The sequence below is a fragment of the Bos grunniens genome, chromosome 17 (genome assembly GCF_055505025.1).
Source record: "Bos grunniens cultivar Pamir isolate PY7600 chromosome 17, Bosgru_T2T1.0, whole genome shotgun sequence".
Classification (NCBI taxonomy): Eukaryota; Metazoa; Chordata; class Mammalia; order Artiodactyla; family Bovidae; genus Bos; species Bos grunniens.
This window is the reverse complement of record NC_141181.1, coordinates 11,122,482-11,147,144: the sequence shown is the minus strand read 5'-3', so window position 1 is coordinate 11,147,144 and position 24,663 is coordinate 11,122,482. Positions and strand designations below refer to the sequence as shown.

Sequence of the window (24,663 nt, the reverse complement as noted above, 5' to 3'; positions counted from 1 at the left end):
CATCAAGGTCAATCCACACTGTTGCAAATGGTAAGACTGCATCATTTTTTACAGCTGAATGATATTCCATTATATATACAGGCATTACTCCTATTATTGCACTTTGCTTTATTGCACTTCTCATATATTGTGTTTTATATAAAGTGAAGGTTTGTGGCAACCCTGTATCAAGCAAGTCTATCAGCACCATCTTTTCTAATAGCATTTGCTCATTCTGTGTATCTGTGTCATTTGGGGGTGATTTTCACATTATTTCAAACTTTTTAATTATTATTGCAATATTTTTTACAGTGACTTGAGATCAATAATGTTTGATGGTACTATTATAATTGGGCAATTTTTTGCAATACAGCATTTTTAAATTAAGACATATACTCTTTTAAACATAAGGCTATTGCACACTCAATGGACTACAATATAATGCCAACATAACTTTCTATGCACTGTGAAGCCAAAGTATTCATGTGTCTTGCTTTATTGTGATATTTGCTTTATTCAGTGGTCTGGAACTAAACCTGCAACATCCCTGAGGTATGCCTGTATATACCACAATTTCTTTATCTGTTCATCCACTGATGGGCATTTAAGTTGCTTACATATTGTAAATAATGCCTCAATGAATACTGGGGTGCATATATCTTTTCTAGCTAGTGGCTTGGGGATTGTTTTGGATAAATATGCACAGGAGGAATTTCTGGGTCATATGGCAGTTCTATCTTTTAATTTTTTGAGTAAACATCATACTGTTTTCCACAGTGCCTGAGCCAACTTACAATCCCATCAATAGGATACAGTATTCTCTTTTCTCCACATCTTTACCAACACTTGTTATTTCTTGTCTTTTTGCTAAATGTCATTCTAATAGTGTGAGAGGAGCCTGGTGGGTTACAGTCCCTGGAGTTGGAAGGAGTACACAAGGAGTTGGAAATGACTGAGCTACTAACACACACACTCATACTTCAGTTTGGTTTTGACTTGTGTTTTCCTGATGATTAATGATATTGAGAATCTTTTTATGTATCTGTTGGCTATCTCTATGTCTTCTTTGGGAAAATGTCTCTTCAGATTCTCCATACGCTTTTTGACTGGATTTTTTATTATTGACTTGTATGAGTTCTTTATGTATTTTAGATATTAGCCCCTTATCAGACGTATGATTTGCAAATAACTTCTGTCATTCAGTAGGCTGCCCTTTCACCTTGTTTTAGGGATTCCATTTGCTGTGCAAAAGCTTTTTAGTTTGATGTAGTCCCACTTATTTTTGTTTGTTGGGCTTTGGTGTCAGATTCAAAAAATCATCACCAAGGCCTCTGTCAAGGAGCCTACCACATACTTTTTTTTCACCCAGGAGCTTTAGAGTTTTGGGTCTTTCATTCAGGTCTTTAATTCATTTGGACTTAATTTTTGTTTATGGAGCATGATGGTGGTTGAGCTTCATTCTTCTGTATGTTGCTGCCCAGTTCTCCCAGCACCATTTATTGAAGAGACTGTGCTTTTACCCTTGTATATTCTTGGCTCCTTTGTCATAATTTAAATGACCATATGTGAACATATATGGGTTTATTTCTGGGTTCTCTATTCTGTTTCATTGATATTTGTGTCTGTTTTGATGCCAATGCCATACTGTTTTAATTACTATATCTTTGTAAGATAGTTTTAAATCAGGGACCATATTTGTTCTTCTTTCTAAAGATTGCTTTGATTATTCAAAGTCTTCCATGGTTTCATATAAATTTAGGATTATTCATTTTATTTCTTTAAAAAATGCCATGTGCATTTTGATAGGGATTGCACTGAATCTATAGATTGCTTTGGGCATTATACAGATTTTGACAATATTGATTGTCCCAGTCCATGAGTGTAAATGGAATATATTTCCATTTATTTATGTCTTCTTCAATTTCTTTCATTACTGTCTTACCGTTTTCAATATACAGGTCTTTCCCCTCCTCAATTAAGTTCATTTCTAGGTATTACAGTTTCCTGATGGGACTATAAATGGGATATTATAATTTCTCTCTGTGACAGTTTCTTATAAATGTACTCACACAATAGTTTTTTTGTGTATTGATTTTGTATTCTGCAACTTCACTGAATTTGTTTATTAGTTCTAACATTTTTTATGATGTCTTCAGGGTTTTCTACATATAATGCCATGTCATCTGCAAATAGTTTCACTACTTTTCTAAGTTGGATGCCTTTTATTTATTTTTGTTGCTTAATTGCTCTGGTTAGGACTTCCAGTACTAAGTTGAATAAAAGTGGCAGGAGGGATATCCTTGTCATGTTCCTGACCATAGAGGAAGAGATTCAGCTTTCACCACTGAGTAAAATGCTAGCTGTGTACTTAGGCTTATATATAGCCTTTATTATGTTGAGGTATGTTCCCTCTCTACCTGCAATGTTGACAGTCTTTATCATAAATGGATGTTGAATTTTGTTAAATGTTTTTTCGGCATCTATTGAGAGAATCTTATAAACTTTATCTTCATTTCACTAATGTGGCATATCATATTGACTGATCAGCAGATGTTGAACCACTTTTGTGATTCTAGATTCCACTTGATAATGTACACGATCCTTTCAATGTACTACTGAATTTGGTTTGCTAATATTTTGGGGGGGGATTTTTGCATTTGTGCTCATCAATAATATTGGCCTGCAGTTTTCTTTTTTTGAGGGGTCATTGTCTGGTTTTTGTATCAGGGAAATGTTGGCCTCATGAAATGAATTTGGAAGGCCTCTCTCCTTTTCCATACTTCAGAAGAGCTTGAGAATGATTTGTATTAATTCTCTTTGAATGTTTGGTAGAATTCACTAATGAAGCTGTTTGGTCCTCAGTTCAGTTCAGTTCAGTCGCTCAGTCGTGTCCGACTCTTTGCAACCCCATGAATCGCAGCATGCCAGGCCTCCCTGACCATCACCAACTCCCGGAGTTCACCCAGATTCATGTCCATCGAGTCAGTGATGCCATCCAGCCATCTCATCCTCTGTCGTCCCCTTCTCCTCCTGCCCCCAATCCCTCCCAGCATCAGAGTCTTTTCCAATGAGTCAACTCTTCGCATGAGGTGGCCAAAGGACTGGAGTTTCAGCTTTAGCATCATTCCTTCCAAAGAAATCCCAGGGCTGATCTTCAGAATAGACTGGTTGGATCTCCTTGCAGTCCAAGGGACTCTCAAGAGTCTTCTCCAACACCACAATTCAAAAGCATCAATTCTTCAGCACTCAGCCTTCTTCACAGTCCAACTCTCACATCCATACATGACCACTGGAAAAACCATAGCCTTGACTAGACGGACCTTTGTTGGCAAAGTAATGTCTCTGCTTTTGAATATGCTATCTAGGTTGGTCATAACTTTCCTTCCAAGGAGTAAGCATCTTTTAATTTCATGGCTGCAGTCACCATCTGCAGTGATTTTGGAGCCCAAAAAGATAAAGTCTGACACTGTTTCCACTGTTTCCCCATCTATTTCCCATGAAGTGATGTTTGGTCCTAGATATTTTTTACTGGAAGTTTTTTGATTACTTATTCAATCTCCTAACTAGTAAACAGTCTGTTTGGATTTTCTATTCCTCATGACCCAGTCTTAATAAATGGTATGTTTCTAGAAATTTACCCATTCTAGGTTGTCCAATTTGTTGGGATATAATTGTTTACAGTAGTCTCTTATGTTCCTTTCTGTTTCTGTGGCATCAGTTGTAACATCTCCTCTTTCATTTCTGATTTTATTTGAGCTCTCTCTTTTTTCCTGGAGAGTCTTGTTAAATCTATCTTTCCAAAGAATCAGTTCTTAGTTTTACTGATCTTTTCTATTGTCTTCTGAAGTGTCCCATCACTTCATGGCAAATAGATGGGGAAACAATGGAAACAGTGACAGACTTTATTTTGGGGGTTTCAAAATCACTGCAGATGGTGACTGCAGCCATGAAATTAAAAGATGTTTGCTCTTTGGAAGCAAACTATGACCAACCTAGAAAAAAAAAAAAAGAAAGTGTAGAAAGTGAAGTCGCTCAGTCGTGTCCGACTCTTTGTGACCCCGTGGAGTGTAGCCCACCAGGCTCCTCCGTCCATGGGATTCTCCAGGCAAGAATACTGGAATAGGTTGCCATTTCCTTCTCCAGGGGATCTTCCTGACCCAGGGATCAAACCCAGGTCTCCCGCATTCCAGGCAGATTCTTTAACCTCTGAGCTGACAGCATATTAAAAAGCAGAGACATTACTTTGCCAACAAAGGTCCTTCTAATCAAAGCTATGGTTTTTCCAGTAGTCATGTATGGATGTGAAAGTTGAACTATAAAGAAAGCTGAGTGCTGAAGAACTGATGCTTTTGAACTGTAGTGTTGGAAAAGACTCTTGAGAGTCCCTTGGACTACAAGGAGATCCAACCAGTCAATCCTGAAGGAAATCAGTCCTGATATTCATTGGAAGGACTGATGCTGAAGCTGAAACTCCAATACTTTGGCCCACTGATGTGAAGAACTGACTGATTTGAAAAGACCATGATGCTGGGAAAGATTGAAGGCGGGAGGAGAAGGGGACGACAGAGGATGAGATGGTTGGATGGCATCACTGACTCAATGGACATGAGTTTGAGTAAACTCCAGGAGTTGGTGATGGACAGGGAAGCCTGGCATGGTGCAGTCCATGGGGTCACAAAGAGTTGGACACAACTGAGAGACTGAACTGAACTGATTTATTTTCACTCTGAAAGTGAAAATGTTAGTCACTCGGTTGTGTCTGACTCTTTGCAACCCCATGGACTATAGCCCACCAGGCTCCTCTGTCCATTGAATTCTCCAGGCAAGAATACTAGAGTGACTTGCCATTTCCTTCTCCAGGGGATCTTCCTGACTCAGTGATCGAACCTGGGTCTCCAACATTGCAGGCAGATTCTTTAGCATCTGAACCGCCTCTGATCTTTTTTTTTTTTTTTTCCTTCCTGTACATATTTAATATATACAACATGATGAGTATGGAGTTAAGTATATACACATGAATCATCACCACAATCTTTGCATAAACATCACCCCCAAAAGTTTCTCACCCTCTTTATTTATTATTATTTTGTGTGATAAGAACACAACAAAAGATTTACCCTCTTAGCAAATATTTAAGTATATGGTACAGTATAGTTAACTATAAGCTCTAAGCTATACAGTAGATTCTAACTCTAATTTCAAGTCTTTTGGTTTCAGATTGTTGCTTCCAAATAAAGGAAATTTCTAACACTAAGTTCCTTATATACCACGCCAGAGTTAATAACCTGTTAGGAATTAATCCAAAACACAGAAAAGTAGGGGAAACGAAGTAAAGGGATCCTATGATTCTTTGCAAGACTTCATTTAGGCAGATTCTCAAGTTTTGTGCCTAAATATTTAGGCTTCAATGGACATGAATCTGAGCAAATTCCAGGAGATAGTGAAGGACAGGGGAGCCTGGCCTATTGCAGTCCCTGGAGTCAAAAAGAATCAGACACGACTTAGCAACTGAATAATAACAAATTTAGGCTTCTTGGAAATGTGCCTTCAAAGGGATTAGAGGAAAAGTTCCCTGGTTCCACTCTCTTTAAAAGCAAGGGAAAAAAGAAGAAAATGTCTTCAAAGTTATTTAATTGGAAAAGTATCAGAGAAGGAGCACTTTTCATGTGTGTATATTCTAAATGAAAAATGAGTATGATAAATCTGCACAGAAGGATAAAATGTTCCCTTGCATATCTATGATATTTGGGGGCATCAAGTATCAACCAAGAGATTTTGTATTTGATTAGTTGTGACCTTTGACTTGGCATACTTTCCTTAAGAGCTGGTGGATATTCCTCAGGAAACACAATCTTTTGATATTTTCTCTATCATTTTCTGTTTTAATAAATTAGGGGAACCGTATCAGCATAGTAAAGTAATGCCAGGAATCAGGATAGACTTTCTATTTTGGAAACACAGATGAGGGTGAAGAGGCAAAATTCCCCAAGAAATATTAGATGACAGAGATCACACATTTCCAGTATATACAATTTGTTTTTACACTGTGCCATAAATAAAACATCTAGTCGGTGTGATTGAGATCTTTAACTTTCTGATGCCTTAAAGTTTTTTCTGTCTATTTTTAATCTTAAAAGTCATTGGAGCAGGTCTAGTTCTTTATTTAATTATAACTGACTTTCAGATAAATCCCACTCTTGGGAACTTGAGCTGAAGAGTATTTCATTCACAGTAAGGCACTGAATTCTCCTCTTCCTCTTTACAGTTCTCCAGAAGACACAGGCATCGTAAAGAATTGATCTTAAAAGAAAAAATCCTGCATAAATAAGTCTTTACCTTTTAATATTTATTTCTTTATTTGGCTGTGTCAATCTTCACTGCGGTACGCAGAATCCATGTTGGCACACAGCTCCAGAGCACGCAGGGCTCCATAGTTGCAACTCATGAGCTTAGTCGCTTCGTGGCATGTGGGATCTTAGTTCCCTGACTCAGGGATGGAGCCCGAGTCCCCTGCACTGAAAGGCAGATTCTTAACTGCTAGACCACCGGGAATGTCCCTTGCTTTATTTTTAAATTAATATAAAACAAAATCCCATAAGCATACTACCCAATAGAAATGTTACGATGTTTGCATATTCTCTTCATTGTTTTTGTGACTGATTTGCATATTGTTGTAATTGCCTTGTATATCAAATATTGTACCTTATCTTTGTCACATGGGAAAGACACTGGTATTTTTCACATGTATAATAATATTAGAAGCATAATATTCTACTAATTTACTTAAGCTTTTTCTTATTTGAGGTATATATATTACCTAAAAATGTTGACCTTTGAACTTTGTTATGTACTGGGTTGGTTCTTTCGTTTGAACAAACTTTTTGGCCCACCCAATATTTTCTGCATGTTTTCCAAATCTGGTAGTGGGATCCTTCCAGAGTATGGCAACAAAAATGTGTAAACATCTTCTGGATCTGTTACTGTGATGCCTCTATCTAGGTAAGTCTCTATCACGTCTCTGTCAGTCAGCTTTGTGAAATGCTGGTAGATAATATGCACCTCATGCTCGCTTTGTTTAAAATAAAGGACAAGCTCTTATCTCAAGAAGTGATGACAGGAAACAGAAATAACACAAAAAGCTATAGTTGTCATATGTCACATACAGATGTCTGAATTGTGCACAAGCTGGAAGGCAGGATGGCATCCGCCTGGAAGACGCAATCACACGCCTCATGTGACTCCTTGGGGTTGGTGTTATTTACTGGTCCCGGCCTCAGTGGAACTCCTTGAGTGTGCTGACTCTGGAAGGCTTTTCATCAGAATGTGTTTTGATCCCTTGGCTTGGCGCACAGGACCCAGACTCCCAAATTTAAGCTGAAAAATCTTGACCACAGAATTAGACTCTCCCAGTTTCTGACTACAAATATGCCAGGTGGTCACCGCGCCATCTGCTATGGCCGCTGCCTTCTGCAAAGAGTTAGGTCATGCTGTCAACAGGAGCTGAAAGTGGGAGAAAGATTTTAATTCAGTGGAGGTTGGCAATTATTTTCTCTTGTGTCTAGCCTTTTTCCAGTGTTTACCGGAAAGCTGTTTCCTGATTCCTCTGGACTCCCTCTTTCCCACTGAGTCATCACAAGCCTTTTCTGTGCATTCAGTTCTCCTAGCCCACACTTTTTAAATAGCGCATTCTTGTACCACGGTAGCATCACAATAGATACCAAATGGCTAAGGCTTTTTCCAAGAGATGCTCCAATCTGCTCTGTCATCAGAAATGGGTGAGAATTGGTTTCACAACACTCTTGGTAACAGGGACTTCTCTGAATTTTTCCTTCTTTCACAGAACATCAACAAATATTCTCAAGGATCCAAGATAGTCTCAAAATTCCTTCTGAAAATTATACACAGCCCTATTAATAAAATCTATGAATTATAGAGTATCGATTATATGCTTGGCACTTAACATCCTCTCTTTTATTTATTCTTAACAACCTCTCAAAATAAATATTATTCTTCCCATTCAACCTCTAAGGAAAGTGAGGATCTGAAAGAGTAATTTGTCCACATCTATAGCCTCATTGGGAAATGTGGGCATGGCTGAAACCTGTATCTCTCTGAACTTAATTACCTTAAAGTCACCTATGCTACACTAGCTGTAAGCCAATACATTTTTACTCAGCATGCCTTTGTAGAATTATCTGTTATCTATCACATTGTTCAAATAAAATTTCAATTACACAAATAATGAATTAAACTCTAGCTAATTAAACTCAACTACACCACGTTTTGTTCTGAACCACAAATCTGAACCTTACTTGTTCTTTCAAAAACAGCAAGCTAATTAAGTTACCCTTAATATTATTCTAGGACTATGATGTATTCTTTTGGGTGGGGAGGAGGGTGGGAATCCATTAAGATGTTATTAATTTATTTGCTTAGGTTACTTGAGATTTTTGTAAAATCTGTAAGTAACGAGTTTTAAAACAAACTCCAACCTCTTCAGTTCAGTTCAGTCATTTAGTCATGTTAGACTCTTTGCGACTCCATGGACTATACAGCATGCAGGCCTCCCTATTCAGCATGCAGGCCTCCCTGTCCATCACCAACTCCCGGAGCTTACTCAGACTCATGTCTATTGAGTCAGTGATGCCATCCAACCATCTCATCTTCTGTCGTCCCCTTCTCCTCCTGCCTTCAATCTTTCCCAGCATCAGGGTTTTTTCCAATGAAAAAATTCTTCGCATCAGGTGGCCAAAGTATTGGAGCTTCAGCTTCAGCATCAGTCCTTCCAATGAACATTCAGGACTGATTTCCATTAAGTAATAAGTTTTAAACCAAACTCCAACCTCTTAGGACTCACCAAATATTTATTTGGGCAAACTGTGATGTCTTAGGGTTGAAATGGAGAAAGAAGAATTATGTGCTAAGTGTTTATGATAATTGATGTCATTTTTTTCTGGATATGAAATCACTTACAAATAGCATTTAAATGATATCAGCTTAAATAAATTAGTCATTTATAGGCCACATGGTAAGAATACTTCTAAGTGTACACCTTCCTAGGCACACCAATTTTATAACATCAGCTTGCTTAATCTCAGAGTGGGAGCCATCATGGCTGGAGTTTTAGTTGGCAAAGGATTGGAACAAGCAGAGATTAAAATTCCTCATGAAGATAAAAACTAGAATAGACTCTGATAATCAGATCCATATACTGGCTTCTAAAACCCCTACCCACTGACACAAATTCACATACATAGAAAGTTTTAACTTTACTCTGTAAAAACATGCACAGCATCTACAAAAATGGTCAGAAATCATTTAAATTAATTCAATTACACTCATAATTTTTCTCACAGCCCAGTATCTCTAATGTATTACATTGTATCTGAAATTCTGTTTTCTTTTAAATCTTTGCTAATCTTCAAAGTTTTGCTTGTGAAAGTGCTAGTCACTCAATCGTGTCTGACTCTTTGTGACCCCATGGACTGTAGCCTGCGAGGCTCCTATGTCCATGGAATTCTCCAGACAAGAATATTGGAGTGGGTTGCTATTCCCTTCTTCGGGGGATCTTTCCAATCCAAGGATTGAAATTGGGTCTCCCGCATTGGCAGGCAGATTCTTTGCAGTCTAAGCCACCAGGGAAGCCCACAGTTTTGCTTAAAGATCATCAGTTTCTTGAATATCCTTCTTTTGGTCTTTCTAATCCTCACTGTCTCCTGCTTCATATTCCAATAGAAATCATCTCTCCTTTCTCTGAGCTCTGAAAGCTTGTCTCTATAACTCTTTTTATAATAATTTATGAGTTTAGGGTTATTTACGAACACTTTTTACCTGCTACGGTAGTCTGCAACTGTCTTGATGCTGGTATTTCTGCCCACTGAGAGTCCACATAAGTAAAATCCTAGGATTAGAAGAAGTAGGTTACAAATTTGAAAACTTAAGACTTTTTCCAAATTATTATTTTTACTCAACTGCAGGGGCTGGGGCTAAATAATCCAGGTGCTTTCTGCACTTAACATTTATTTCCACCTGATTTTTTCTCCCTATATGTACATTTCAAACTGTTAAGATTAAATCAACTCTTTTCCCCTTGCTGGTTAAAAACTGTGCATTGACTGCAATAATGAGGCACAGAGAAGTGAACACCAATTCTATTCCGTTTTTACATTTGATTTGCTATCATTACACTAAAATTAGATTTTACTGAGGGGAGAGAGAGAGAAAGATTGATTCACACTGCCCAGTTATTTCCCTGAGGAACATGGGCTTCTTTCTATTAGGTGATCAAAAGCAAGAAGAACCGGGATTCTTTACACCAGATTTAATTGGAAGAGCAAGGCATGACCTAGAACAAAACAGCAATTAAAACCCCAATGTCCAGTTCCTACCCACGGCCTAGCAGGGGACAATTGTTGAGTTTCAATCTCCTTAATAGATGCCTGACTTTGATGCCATTGTCTAGCAAGCTAATGTCATTTTTCCATGGAAGACAACTCATTTGAACTTGCCTTTGTTCTGCTTAATTGTTTAAAAGTCAGTAACTTTTTGTAATCTGTAAAAATACATTATTTGAAATCTCATTTTTTTAAAGTCTTTCAGGAAGGAAAAAAAAAAAGCTGCTTTTTCTTCCTATATCAAAGAAAAGATTCAGGACAAATCATTACCTTTTTAACAATAATTAAAAAAAAAAAAGACACTATCCATTATTGACAAAAAGGATTTTTTAAAAAAGCAACTCACTACTGTGTAGTGGGGACTAAATATACTCTTGCATTCATTATACATCAGGGTTGAGTCCATTAGTAGAACACTATCTTTGTAAGGATTATTTCCATTTCTAGTGCCAAGATATACAGACTTATTCTCTTCTGTAATTTCTTGTTGCTTTTTCAAGCATCAAATTGTATAGAAAGAATTCAAAGACAGCAAGGCTAAAATGTATTTATTTAAGACTTCCAGCATTTTCCTAGATTACTAGACTCTTTTTCACTCTTCCTTCACTTAGATTAGACTATGAACATATAATTAGTCATTAGTTTGTAAAGATTTATCAATAAAATAATTGTTTGACTACTTTCCTGTCCAGGGAAAAATAAGAAGTCACTTGAGAGCACATGATTCAAACCAAATTATTCCTAATTTATCATAAAGAAACATCTGCATATTTGTTATCAGCTACGGGTTTTTTCCCTCTTAAGTAAATTGGTATTTAATCAATCATATTTCAATTAAAGATGGTGATTGCAGCCATGAAATTAAAAGACACTTACTCCTTATAAGGAAAGTTATGACCCACCTAGACTGCATATTAAAAACCAGAGACATTACTTTGTCAACAAAGGTCCGTCTAGTCAAGGCTATGGTTTTTCCAGTGGTCCTGGATGGATGTGAGAGTTGGACTATAGAGAAAGTGAGCGCTGAAGAACTGATGCTTTTGAACTGTGGTGTTGCAGAAGACTCTTCAGAGTCCCTTGGACTGCAAGGAGATCCAACCAGTCCATCCTAAAGGAAATCAGTCCTGGGTGTTCACTAGAAGAACTGATGTTGAAGCTGAAACTCCGATATTTTGGCCACCTGATGCAAAGAGCTGACTCATTTGAAAAGACCCTGATGTTGGGAAAGACTGAGGTCAGGAAGAGAAGATGACAGAGGATGAGATAGTTAGATGGCATCACTGACTCAATGGACATGAGTTTGGGTAAACTCCGGGAGTTGGTGATGGACAGGGAGGCCTGGTGTGCTGCGGTTCATAGCGTCGCAAAGAGTCAGACACAACTGAGCGACTGAACTGAACTGAACTGATTCTTTAATTAAAATAAGTGACAAAGGGTGAATCTATGATGGTTAAGCTAGATTTTTTTTTTTAAAGGAAAAAAGGAGGAAAAGAGGGGAAATAAATGAAGGAAGTAACAGTAAGGAAGGAAAAAACTGAAGTGTATTTATTAAATTTTTAGCAGTATGCTAGGCATTGACACCTAGACTCATTTTTACATTGATAGAATCTTGTGAAGAAGGATTATGACTCCCCATTTTGTAATAAGGATGAGGCACAGGATATTAAGTCACTTGCCTAGAACCAGAGAACCAGTAATTGGAAGAGCTGGGTTTAGAACCAGCTCTATCTGTTGCCAAAGTACATGTTCTTTCTTCTCCACTGGTTGGCTTGATCATTACCTAGTGATATAGCACCAGCAAGTTATTTTTAGTCTAATTATATGGATTGTTAAATAAAGCTTTTTACCAATCAAAAGATATATAGTTCTAATTATTAAAAATTGATAATAAATTAAGTGACACTTGTCCCCCAGTCTCTATGTTTTTCTGATAAATGACAAAAGTAAATGTTGCATGGACTTCTATACAACATGGGACTCAATATATTCCTGTGATTCAGAATAAAATTCAATCAGAATGGGTGTCAAATGGAAAGTTTAAATCACATTTGGTCACATAAGAAAAGAAGACATCTTGTTCTTTAATAAAAAAAAAAAATCCTAAAAACCATTTCAAATTCAGCTCTATCATATAAATAGGAATGGAGCAGCCATATTAGAAATATGTAAATGTTGACAAGCAAGAAAATTAAGGTGCCCATCTTGGGTACCCTGGAGAAATGCAAAGCTTCACCACTATAAATTATTAAAAGAATGAAGTAAATGCATGAATAAAGCAAAGTTCTGAATCTTTGGGTAGATCAACTTTAAATTGATCAAGAAGGGTCTTGACATGTGTCTGACTGAATGGTTTAAAGAAAGAGTAGAAGCCATTCAGCTACTGGTTGTTATTGTTAATATTTTCCAAGTGTGTTGCCAATTTATCTTTTTGGTTAAAACTTTTCAGCTGCCAAAAAAACGTCCATTCTAAGACTTGTGTTAGATTTGGGACTTTGTGGTGTTTTTTCTGCGCATCCACCACGATTCTAATAATAGAACCCTACTCTCCATTGGAAAGCCAGTTTCTTGTGATTTGGATGGAGTGACTTGCCTGTGGCCAAGGGATGATCCTATGACTCACAGCTGGCCAATCAAAATACTCCATCCCTAACCCAACCACAGTGATTGGATGAATACCTGACCTGATGAAAGCTGGTCAGAGTGGTTGCCTGGATTGAGACAGTCTTTCTTCCTTTTAACCAAAATTCAAAAGAATATATTCTTGGGACTTCCTTTGCTCTTAGGTTGAAGCCCTGCCTGTCCAAGCAATAAATCAATAGGAAAATAGGGCAAAGGGATAGAGAAACAAAGCTCTAAGGAGGCTACTAGAAACCCTGAATCTATCTTATAAACATAAGTATATCTTATATATCTTATATACATATACTTAAGTATACATAAGTAGATCCATTCTTGGATGGATGACTACAGATTCCAGAATATTCCCTGTACGTTGCTTAAGTAAATCTGAATTGGAGTTCTCTCACTTGCAACCAGTAGATTCCTCATTAATAAAAGTGTGATATTATTTTCTAAATCACTCCAATCTACTGATCAGTATATCTTTTTGCTTTTAACCAAGTATCAGATCATATGAAGCAACACCAAATGAAATGGCCAGAATCATCAAAGATAACTCAATTTTCTTTTCAACAATACTTCTGAGAGCCTAAAAAACAAAAAAGTTCAATTTGATTCAATCATGCTATTATGGTTAACTATCATTTTCTATACAGTACTCAGTTAAGTTCATGGGGATTCTTTCTGTATCATAAAATTTTGGAATTGAAAAAGGATTTTGTAGTGCCTCTTCCTCTGACTGCACTTTAGACGTAAGAAATCTGAAGTCTGATAATATTAAGTGAATTGTCCAAAATCATGTGGCTAGTATGACAGTGTTGGAATGAAACCAAAGTCTGCATCCATAATTTACCAGAAATGATAAAAGTATGCCTATTACAGTATTCACATCATTCTGAGATGAAGTGACTAGAGACCTCACCAGAATATTATCATTTTAAAAATAGGAAATGAGCTTAGGAAAGCATACAAATGATCCTGCTTATTTACACATCAGAGTATCATTAATTCTTCTGAAATGAGGATATACTAAATGAACCAAAGTTCCATTAAAAACAAACAATAATACATGACCTGAAATGATCTCTTTGTAATGCTGTTGTGTTTTCCTTATAAATAACTACCAGATAGAAAAGGGCAAAAATAATGATATTCAAGTGGGAACTAGTAAATGTAAATTCTATTAGATATGAAAGCTGAATTATAATTTGAGTAAAAGAAAATGCTGATTAAAAAATGGTTTTCTTAAGGATAAGGATGACCTCGTCATTCTTCCTCTGAGTTGATATGTCAGATCTAATAATAACGATGTCCCCAAAACCAAATGGTACATTTAGAGAATTCTAACAAACAGCATTTTTTACCAAATTAGTAGATGTCCCTGGTTGGCTCGGCAATTTTTTTTTCTCCATATCCTTAATTCATATTTTTTTATTGAAGGCCTCCTATTACTGCTCCAATAGGCTTAATTACTGTAAAATGTTTAGTATGCATTTGTGGATTTTAAAGTTAATCTCTAATCTTCAGCCAAGAAATCCTATCAAAACCAAAACTAAACTAAATATTTTCTTTTTGAATTTTTACATAATTACATGAATAAATTTGTAATCCTAGAAAGTGAACAAAGAAATGACCTGAGTTGGCCACAAGCAAATGAAAGAATGTCAACAGAAGAAAGAGAATTTTAAAAACTAAATTAATATCCATTTAAACATCACTCCTCCAGCAGCTTTTTTTAGTATTTTAACTATTTTATTAAAATATAGCTGATATTATTGATCAATAGTCACAGCCTATTTATAGCAGGCTAAACTAGCTCCCAATGGATTGTTGTTTTTGTTTTATATTTGTAAAAAGTAAGTGCAATTTCATAATAAAATGTTCTTATATGTTTTTAACACATCTCAAATAGCCAAGTTTTGAATGAGTAAAACAGTGCGTGTATTGCCTGTAGAATTAGAATGACTCCAGTTCAAAATAATGATTTTTTTCAACCATAATCACATGCTTTCTATATCAGCAAGATATTTGGTACTATAATGATTAATCGATATTTGTAAAGGAGCCCAATTAGGCTTTTTAAAATAGCTTCTTTCTTAAGTTCTGGTTAGAACACTCACAACAGACAGGCCGACAAGCGTGCTAGTCCCAGAAACCTGCCTGTTTTCCCGTTTCCATGCTCTTTGCCCACCCGCCCTATTGTCAGGCTAATGAATCATCTCCTCACTCTGGTTCCTATCTGGCCCTCTTGGCCTCTCATTCCCAGGAAGTTTACAAATGCTATTCATACCTTTAAAAAAGTACACACAGCCTTTCCACACACTGATACCATAAATACATGGCATACATTCATATCTTACAGAATGAGAGTCGCTTCATCTAGTGACTGCTCTACTCACCAGGCTGGCAAAGAAAGTCACTAAGTGGCTATTTCAGTGTGCTCTGCGTACAGGTTCTTCTTCCTGGTTATTACCATTGGTCTTCGTGTCCAAAACAACACGCAGGATATAACCCTGCTGCTTTTGACCTGTTTCCTCCCAGCTCCCTGCATCTGGGAAAACTATCCTGCCTTTTTTCCACTCAGAATCTTTTTGCTCTAGCCTTCCATGTTTCTGTAGACAGTGGGGTACTTAGGGTCAGCCAGTCTCCAGGACAACTGTTTATTGTTACATGGGACCCTCAACTGCAAGAAATAAAGATAATCCAAAGAGGGGAGATTTCAACAAAAAGTTTTAAAGAGACACACACTTTTCTCTCCCTGGTGAAATGCTGCTGTAAATCACAGAACTGAGATCTGAAGGCTTGCTGGGTCCAGTGACCACTGTAGTGGCAACATATTCCCAGAGGTGTTTGGCTGCAGCCCTCCTACTTTTTTTTTTTTTTTTTCCTAAGGAGTAAGTTTTCCCACACACTGTAGTTTTAAAGTGCAAATAAATACAAGAGCCAGTCACTGTTTGGATTCGGTGTTTTCACTTGGAACCAGTGCCTTACAGATTATGACATGCAGCACACAGAAAATGGGATTAGAAAAGGTGCGGTGGCCATAGGGTTGTCCTCGGGCTGTAGAAGGCAGGGAAACCCTTCATTATTCTGCCCTCAGACTGAGGAAGCTCAGGATAGCTATATGTCACCTCTAATGTCATCGTCTCCCTCTCAGGATCTGTCTCCCTGTCTCCCTCTTCCCTTCACTGTCTTTCCTCCTCCTCCACCCCCATCCCTCCTCCTCTCCCTCCTTGGCTCCCAGGACCAAAGGAAGGGAGAAGAGCCGAAGAGTGGATCCACCATTCCCTAATGAATTAATAACCACGCCCAGCCTCAACGTATGCTGGATTTCAAATAAGAGTATAAGGAATCACTAAAATATGTGCACTGAAAGTAAAAAATTGGAGTTTTATTATGGTTATTGCTGTGGAAGCCTCTAAAATATTTGTTTTTAAAAGAGGGTTTCAATAAATCTTACATCAGTGAGTCATGTCAGGTCACATCATCTAATTTTTCAAAGCACACTAAGAAAAGTTACGAGGGAAATATAAAAAGAAATTACTGTCTCTATACCATACATAAAGTTAGGGTGGAGGGCTAACAATATAACAGAATGCCTAAGGTAAAAAAAAATTACATTGTTTGAAATTATAACCAAATTGCCTAAATTAAGAAGTGGTCACTTAGGTTTTATCTAAATAACTAGATAAGAGCTCTCTTATGACCAAGTTAAATAGCACATTTTCCTTTAATTAGAAAGGAAAAATTATACAAAAGAAAAAATTACAAAGAAAAAAAAAATTACATGTGTATTGTAATTCTTGATATTTGGGACACAGATATACTGGAAAGACAGGAAAATGAAGCATGAAATAAACAGCATGTAAAGTCATTTCACTGGAGAAGAAATGGAAAACCACTACAGTATTTTTGCATGGGAAATCCCATGGACTGGGGAGCCTGGTGGGCTACAGTCCATGGGGTCACAAAGAGTCAAACAGGACTCAGCAACTGAGCATGCATACAGAGGCATTTCATAAATGTATACATTTTCCCATAAGACACTGACAACAAAGTTTCAGTTAGCTTTCCAGTTAGTCACTGCTTCTCCCATATAAACAGACCCTTCTACTTGGATGGAAAGATAACTTGTATAAGGTCTCCATTACCAGGAAACAAAAGATGCCCTGCAAAGCAGCCTAGGACTCACTGAAATAAGGGTTCTTTGGGCAGCAGGGCTTGACGAAAGTAGTCAGCAAATAATATTCATCTAACATCAATTTTACTTCCTTTCTGGAGTTCTCATTTGGGACTTCTGTTTTAATTTGGGTGACAGAATTTGGGCATAAAGTAAGGAATAAATTCTGATAAAGACAAGCTAGCCAGAGAATGAAAAATCTCAGGCACACACACAGCACAACTAAGTACCCTGGACATTCTTTTGCTCCTTGTTTACTATATGAGGGGGCAAGATAGTAAAGAAATGTATTCAAATGGTTGATATATAATTAAAGCGGTTCTACCAGTCATCTAAGTAAATGTAGAATCATCAAAAAAAATAAATAAATAAACATTCCACTTGTAAAATCAGGCTTACTGATTACAATGCTAGAATAAACATTTTACACAATTTAATACAAAGACCCATCATTTTTGTTTCTAAGTTTAAAAAACTGATAAGTACTTGGAGGCATTTTTTATACAGCTTCTGATTAGCCAATGTAAAAGAAAAAAATAGGGTCAAATTTTTCCTTCCAAAAAAATATCTGTTAACTTGATTTTAAAGTTTAAGCAAGTGAGGGTGTGGGAAGTTCTGGGTGATCCCAGAAGCAAACCAGCATTTGCTTATTCATTGTGCAAAATTTAGATGGAAAGGTTTTGTCAAAAGGAAATGACACAGGCCCACCAACCCAGCAATCCTGAATATATACCTTCACAAGTCCGCAAGGGAATATGCCTAAGGATATTCACAGAAACATGTTGATTATTGCAAATAAAGGAGGAAACACAATATCCATCCCCAGGAATGGCAAAGTATCCACTGTGCACCCCATGAGTATGAAGTCAAAGGCAGGATTCATGAGTCGGATTTACATTTAGCAACACAGAAGTAGCTCAAAAGCATAATGCTTCGTTTTTCCAGCAAGAAATTGAGTGATATTTATAGCATAATATCATTTATATACTTAAAACATACTCAAAACAATACAAAATACACAAGACACAAAACAATTCAAGATACATATACATGACAAGAATTGCAAGAATGTGACATTAAGTACATTGAAGGAGACTCTATCAGGAAAGAGAACAGCACTGGAGACTAGGAAACAGGTTGGAAAACAGAATGAAACAAAAGAGAGGCTTGTGGGACTCCCCTGGTGATTCAGTCATTAGGACTCAATACTCCCAATACAGAGGGCCTGGGTTCAATCCTTAGTCAGGGAACTAGATCCCACATGCCCCATTAAGAGTTTGCAGGTTGCAACTTAAGATCTTGCATGCTGCAACTAAGACCTAGCACAGTCAAGTGAATGATTTTTTTTTTTTTTAAAGAGAGGCTTGTGCCAGCCAATATACAGCATAGTAGGCTATGAATGAGGGCCATGATTGACTCAGTTCTGTGTCCTTGACAAAAAAAGCACAAAGGACTTCAGAGCCATAGTTATTGACACTGGGTAGTGGGATAAACCAACATACCTAAACAACCAGCCACATCTAAAACTTAAATTTCATATAAAGGGAAAGAAAATGATTTGTAAAAATGATTATAGATTGGTGACATTCTTAAGCTATAATATATACGTCAAGTACAATTTGAAAATTTTAACATTTTTATACCGAAAATTTGTTATTTGGCAAATCTATTTATGGGTCTGATTACACAGAAACACATGAAAAAAAGAAAATAACAGTAAGGAAAATCCATCTAAAGAGTTCACTGAAGCACCAGTGCTCACAGGGCACACTGGGCTGTGACTTAGGGAATCAGGGTTATCATGAAGATGGCCTCCACCACCGGGAACAGGCACACCAGACAACAGCTTCACGACTGTGCTACGTGTGGTGTGTATGAGTTGAGCAGCCGCGAAGAGGAGCAATTTATATGTGTATAAATATACATGAAATTCTGTGTCAGTGATCTAGCTGTTTCACTGAGGTGAAATAGTGGAGTTTGCTCTGTATGAAGACTGTGTCATGTCCCAAATCACTTTACATGAATCAGACATAGTTATGTTACATATTGTCTGATACTGCTAAGTCGCTTCAGTCGTGTCCGACTCTGTGTGACCCCATAGACGGCAGCCCACCAGGCTCCCCCGTCCCTGGGATTCTCCAGGCAAGAACACTGGAGTGGCTTGCCATTTCCTTCTCCAATGCAGGAAAGTGAAAAGTGAAAGTGGAGTCGCTCAGTCGTGTCCGACTCTTTGGGACCCCATGGACTGCAGCCTACCAGGCTCCTCCATCCATGGGATTTTCCAGGCAAGAGTACTGGAGTGGGGTGCTATCGCCTTCTCCGATTGTCTGATAAGAGTCTGCTAAATTCTATGAAAAGTGAAATATTGTGTTAAACTACTCAAAACCATTCTGAGTGATCCATAACAGTTAACCAAACTGTATTACTTAGATAACAGAAGTAATATTTAAAATGTTCTGACCACCTATATCTTCACTGCTAAGGAGGCTACATTAAATAATATGTAAAAATAGCTGGTACTAATTTGACTTCTCAGCAAATACATTTTGGAAATATCACCCCTTTTTAAATCCATTATTTCTACTCATCTTACCATTACTTCTAACATTGGTTTCATGAGAATGTCTTGGGAAGTTACTGAAACCACACAAAATGTCAATAATTGTAAATGAAGCCCATTCTCGTAAGTATAATAATAAATCACTTGAGAGAAAATCCAAGCCCATCAACCATCTCATCATCTCAACATTATCAAAAAATTACTAAAGTGAGAATTTTACCCCAAAAAAGTTACACATAGGAAGTCACAAAAATCAACCACTCTAGAGGTGACCGACAAACTAATACCCACCAAACCATCACTCTAACCTAGATCTGAAACACTACACAATAAAAGAGAATATGCAACAAAATGCATCAGCTGAAAAGTCTGAACGTCTCCAGGTGTAAACTTCAAAATGTGTATTCTTAGGACTTAAAAGCTAAGTGTACGTAACCATTCACTGACAAAAACACCCAAAAAGCCATCAACACTCCAGAGTATTCATCCTATCATCTCAAACAAACCATTCATTTGACAAGAATTATAAATCAAATCATCAAATTTATAAATGGCTATAAAGCCATATTTTATGTCTTGGCGCTATGCAGATGAGAAACCACAGTTAGATGAATTAAGAAATTTGACTTCTATTGTGTAACATTTCCCCCATTAGGAGATTGTCTACATATGATAAGGAAGAAAAATCTAGGAGATGTATTACACACTATGTTTTTAAAAGCTAGAAAATTGTGCACAGACCAAGCAAGTCCTCAGATAGTTAAATGGTCACACCAGAGCGCTTATCTGAAATTTCTACAATAAATGGTCACCTTAAAAGGTGTGTTTTTTTTTTTTAATAGTGAGAAGTACTAAAAAAAAATTGTTGGGTTTTTTCTTTTTTTGCCCTCTCCTCTTTGCAACAGAATGAGGGAATGAAGCATTTTTCTTGGACACTGAGTATAATTATAACTAATCATCTGCTTCTCCTTGGAGCAACATTCGTTGACGTTCCTTCATTTTAGGGTGGCTGGCTGACACAATTCAAATATAATTACTCTTCTTGCATGATAAACTCCAGCACCGTGAGCAAATACAGTATGTCTCATTGTCAAGTATGGCTAGACAGCCGCAGTGTAATATAGACCTTTCAAGCCCTGGTGTAGCCCCCTGCCTTTGAAATCTGTGCGAGATGACAAAACTGACTTTCATTTCCCTTGGACTCTCTCAAGGTATCCTTATTAAGAAAAAAAAAAATGCCTAAAACCCATAAATTTAATCTACTGCCTGCCAATCACAATGGTTTCTGCTGTCAGACACTCATGATACATAACCACAAAATTTAAATGTTATTGTTTCATACAAGAAGAAAATGTTGCTCGTGACTATCCCAAATAGTCACATGACAATTCAGTGCGTTCCCTTTGTTTGCCTCTTCCCCACCGAACAATAGCAAGAGCAGGAAACCTATAACCAATGGATCAATTGTGGAAGGAGCTATACAATAATAAATGCTAAAAGGAGATCATTTTCCCTAGCTATCTCGTAAGAGACAATTGTGTGATAGGAGAAAGTGCTTTTCCTAACATCTATTTCATTTCAGATTTATAGTCATGCTTGCTTATTTTGTTCAAATGACTAATTTTTAAAAAATCAAACTCATAATTGGATGATCGCTGGAACACAGCTTTCACCAACTTTTGCAAAATAAATGGGAAAAAAGAAAAAATAGTGTCACATAGTCGTGAATGTTGAGTTGAGGAAGGAACAAAGGTTTGAAACTTAAAATGAAAATTTTTTGACACAGCTTACCTGTCCAAAAGAGTTATGTTTTTATTAACATGGTAAACTATGTGGCTTTCCTTCACATGTTTTGATAAGTGGTTTTAAGAAAAACGTATTTTTGTGGATGGCCACAAAGTCATATTTTGTCCCTTGTTGAGTTATAGTGGAAAATTGAATGGAATTTGTACCTACTTATTTGCAAGGACAGTGTGTCACCATGGGCTATCCGATTCTAGACGTGACATTTTTTTTCCCCCCGAGTGTACAAGAACTCTCTCTCTCTCTGGATGTATAGCATTGTAAAGGTAACTACACCATATCACTGCCTGCGTGTTTCTCTTAGGCTGCCATGGAGACAGTTGGAGGCAATTGACTCTTTATTCTACGACCTCCCAAAAACTATATAAAGTAACCATCAACTGTTTTGATTTGCAGTGGATAGACTCAGACGAAGAATCAGATTCAGATGATGAGACTGTCTTTGTTTCTTGGGTGGGAAGACAATTTGGCTCATCACATCCCCTTGGTCTCCATTCCTCCATGGTGTGAAACAGTAAAATCTAAATAAAGTAATACCAAATTGAAAGCAACTCCTTGGTTTGCTCCACATTTATGAGCAAACCATTCACAATTTTGGCTATCACAATAGGCAGAATCTTACTGCACAAATCAGTTGGAAAAAGAATCCACTCTAGCCCCCTAGGAATGATTGAATAAATGCAGCTAACAGCTACTGAAGGAAATCTATATATGAAATAAAATGGAACCCTCGACCATTGTACTTGCACAGTTGACTGACTTATTATTAGAAAATGCTAACTATAATAAATGTATGCATGGTTAGAAAAAAGCACACTATGGGATCTTGGACTTAAGTCATTTACCAATAACCTGGAAAACGCAAATTAAACTCTGTTGCAGATCTGTCTTCCAAAACAGAACACCTATCCTCTTATAAAACAGGGGCGTTTTATTAGGGAAAGTCTGCAAAGTGTGCAAAGAGCTGTTTAGTTTCCTATGGGACAGTGTTCTAGCAATCAACACAGCAGTCACACTAAAATACCTTAATGGCTCTCTTTTGTTATGGACAAAGCTTGCACTGAAGCCTTTTCAACAGCAGTCTTGTTTTCAATTTAACCTTTTCCTTTCTTTAGGAAAGTCATCAGACCCACTATTATGATTCAGGACATTCACCTGACCCATAATATTGGCCCCTTGGAGGCATTTATACCTAGACTTCTTTGGTTATGCTGCCCCAATGAAGAAGTCATTTAGAAACCAAAACCATTAGGGTTACAAAACACTTTAATATTCTTTAAAGTTTATGAAAGAATCAGGAAAGAGACATGTGTTTTGTGACTCAACTTCTTTATCTGTTCCTCTTTACCAAACACACTCAGTTATCTCTCTGCTGCCCGCGTAGCTAATAAGCCAACTTCACTTGACTGACCCATGAAAAGTCTAAAATTCAGCAGTTTGGACTAACATGAACTGGTTATATAAGTGCATCCCAAGCACCAAAATAAAATAGAAAACAAACCAAACAGGAACAGGTGACAGAGATTTGCATTTGGTTTGCCATGTTGCTTCCACTCAAAGGCTGAAAATTCTTCGCCTTGCGTATTTAAATATGCATCAGCTCAGAAGAAGTTACACAATGTTTCCATCAGCAGAAGATGTGGCACTTAGAGAAAGCATCAGGAAAATAAAAACTACAGACAAAATAGGGTGTATTTGCATATTTCACTTGAAATTAGGCTATGTTGCAGCATATTGGAAACTCATATGCATTGGATGTCAGCTGAGTTACTTTTCTTCCCCCCAAGGTGACATTGGTGCTCGTCTTACCAAATATGATGCAACTGACAAGTGTTTTCATGTAAGGAAGATATATGCCTCCCATCACCTTGTCAGGCTGAGTGAAGGCAAACTCCAGCACATCCTTTCACAAGTGATTAGGTGGTCGGAGTCATTAAAAGTCATAAAGTTAGACTGCAGCAGTGTGCCATGCATATATATGAACTCATCCAAAGCTCTCCTCCTTGAAGCAGGTGATAGCTCTCAACTTTGCCTCTGACCGAGTCATAAATTCTTGGCTGAGCTCTTTCTCTTAGCATACCTTTGAAATTATACCAAACAGTAAATGCTGCCTTGGCCAGTCTCATTGTCTCCTGCTTTCCTGGCCAAACCTCTAAGACACGGAGGTCCAAACATCTGATTCTGGTTCACAAACACGAAGTAAACAACCAGACTGTCATCGCTGGTTCCTCCATATCCCTTTTTAAATGTTCAAAATATTTTAAAAACTCTTGTCAATCAGTCTACTTTAAAGTTTTCTAAAAGGGCAATAAGAAAAAGAGTGGTATTATTTAACAATTTATTATGATGAGGAAATCAAGGCACAGAGACCTGAAGGGACATTGCCAAGCATCTGGACCCTACATCTAATCAGGAACTTAGAACAAAGTCTACATTTTTCTGGTTTAACAATCACAATCTTTCCACTTTCATCCTCATCATTTCTTAGCAAATAAATCTGATTTTTATAAATCTGATTTTAGAAGTATCTGAGACAATATGAATTTAAAATTTTTTAAATGTATCACTTGATTCAGTAATTCCACTTCTAAAAATCTGTCCTAAAACATTAGCTAAGTGTATGAGCAAAAATGTATGCACAAGATGTTCAATACATCATTATTTATACAATTAACAGCTATGAACACCCAAAATGTCCAGAAAGGAGAGGATATACTTGAGATTCTTGATCAAATATTATAAATAAAGAATATATTTCTGAAGGTTTTTAATGCTAAGGGAGATGATCATAAACTATTGTTTATGAAAAAATCAAAATGCAATGCTTAAGGATTTTAACTATGCTAAATATACAGACATGCAGAGGAAAAAGGACTGGCAAAAATACAACAAAATGCTAACAAAATTTACCTTATGCTTAGGAATAGCATGCATTTCTAATTTTCTATTTTAAAACCTGTATGTGTTTTCTAATACTTACTTCTATAATTAGAAAAAGAAAATAAGACATCAAAATTCCTGAGTGGACACATAGGACAATCTAACATAGTAGCCAACGCATTTTTAAAGATGTTACCTGAATGGGTCTTGGTGGATCAGAGTGCCTTTCCTAGGATAATTTCATATTC

At 37.0% G+C, this 24,663-nt stretch overlaps 1 long non-coding RNA gene across 4 annotated transcripts in view; it reads right to left on the bottom strand.

Moving 5' to 3' along the window:
- The window catches only part of LOC147355011 (uncharacterized), a 55,879-nt gene that overhangs the window by 4,784 nt on the left and 26,432 nt on the right, over nt 1–24,663 (bottom strand). For 2 of the 4 annotated variants that reach the window (XR_015144147.1, XR_015144143.1), the window contains 2 exons: nt 9,811–9,880; nt 7,107–7,479 (listed from right to left, as the gene is read on the bottom strand). The exons of 1 other annotated variant lie outside the window; for it this stretch is intronic. This is a non-coding gene — a long non-coding RNA (uncharacterized LOC147355011). Of the gene's footprint in view, nt 1–7,106; nt 7,480–9,810; nt 9,881–24,663 lie in introns of those variants that run through there. One more of the 4 variants, XR_015144145.1, reaches the window with a different exon arrangement.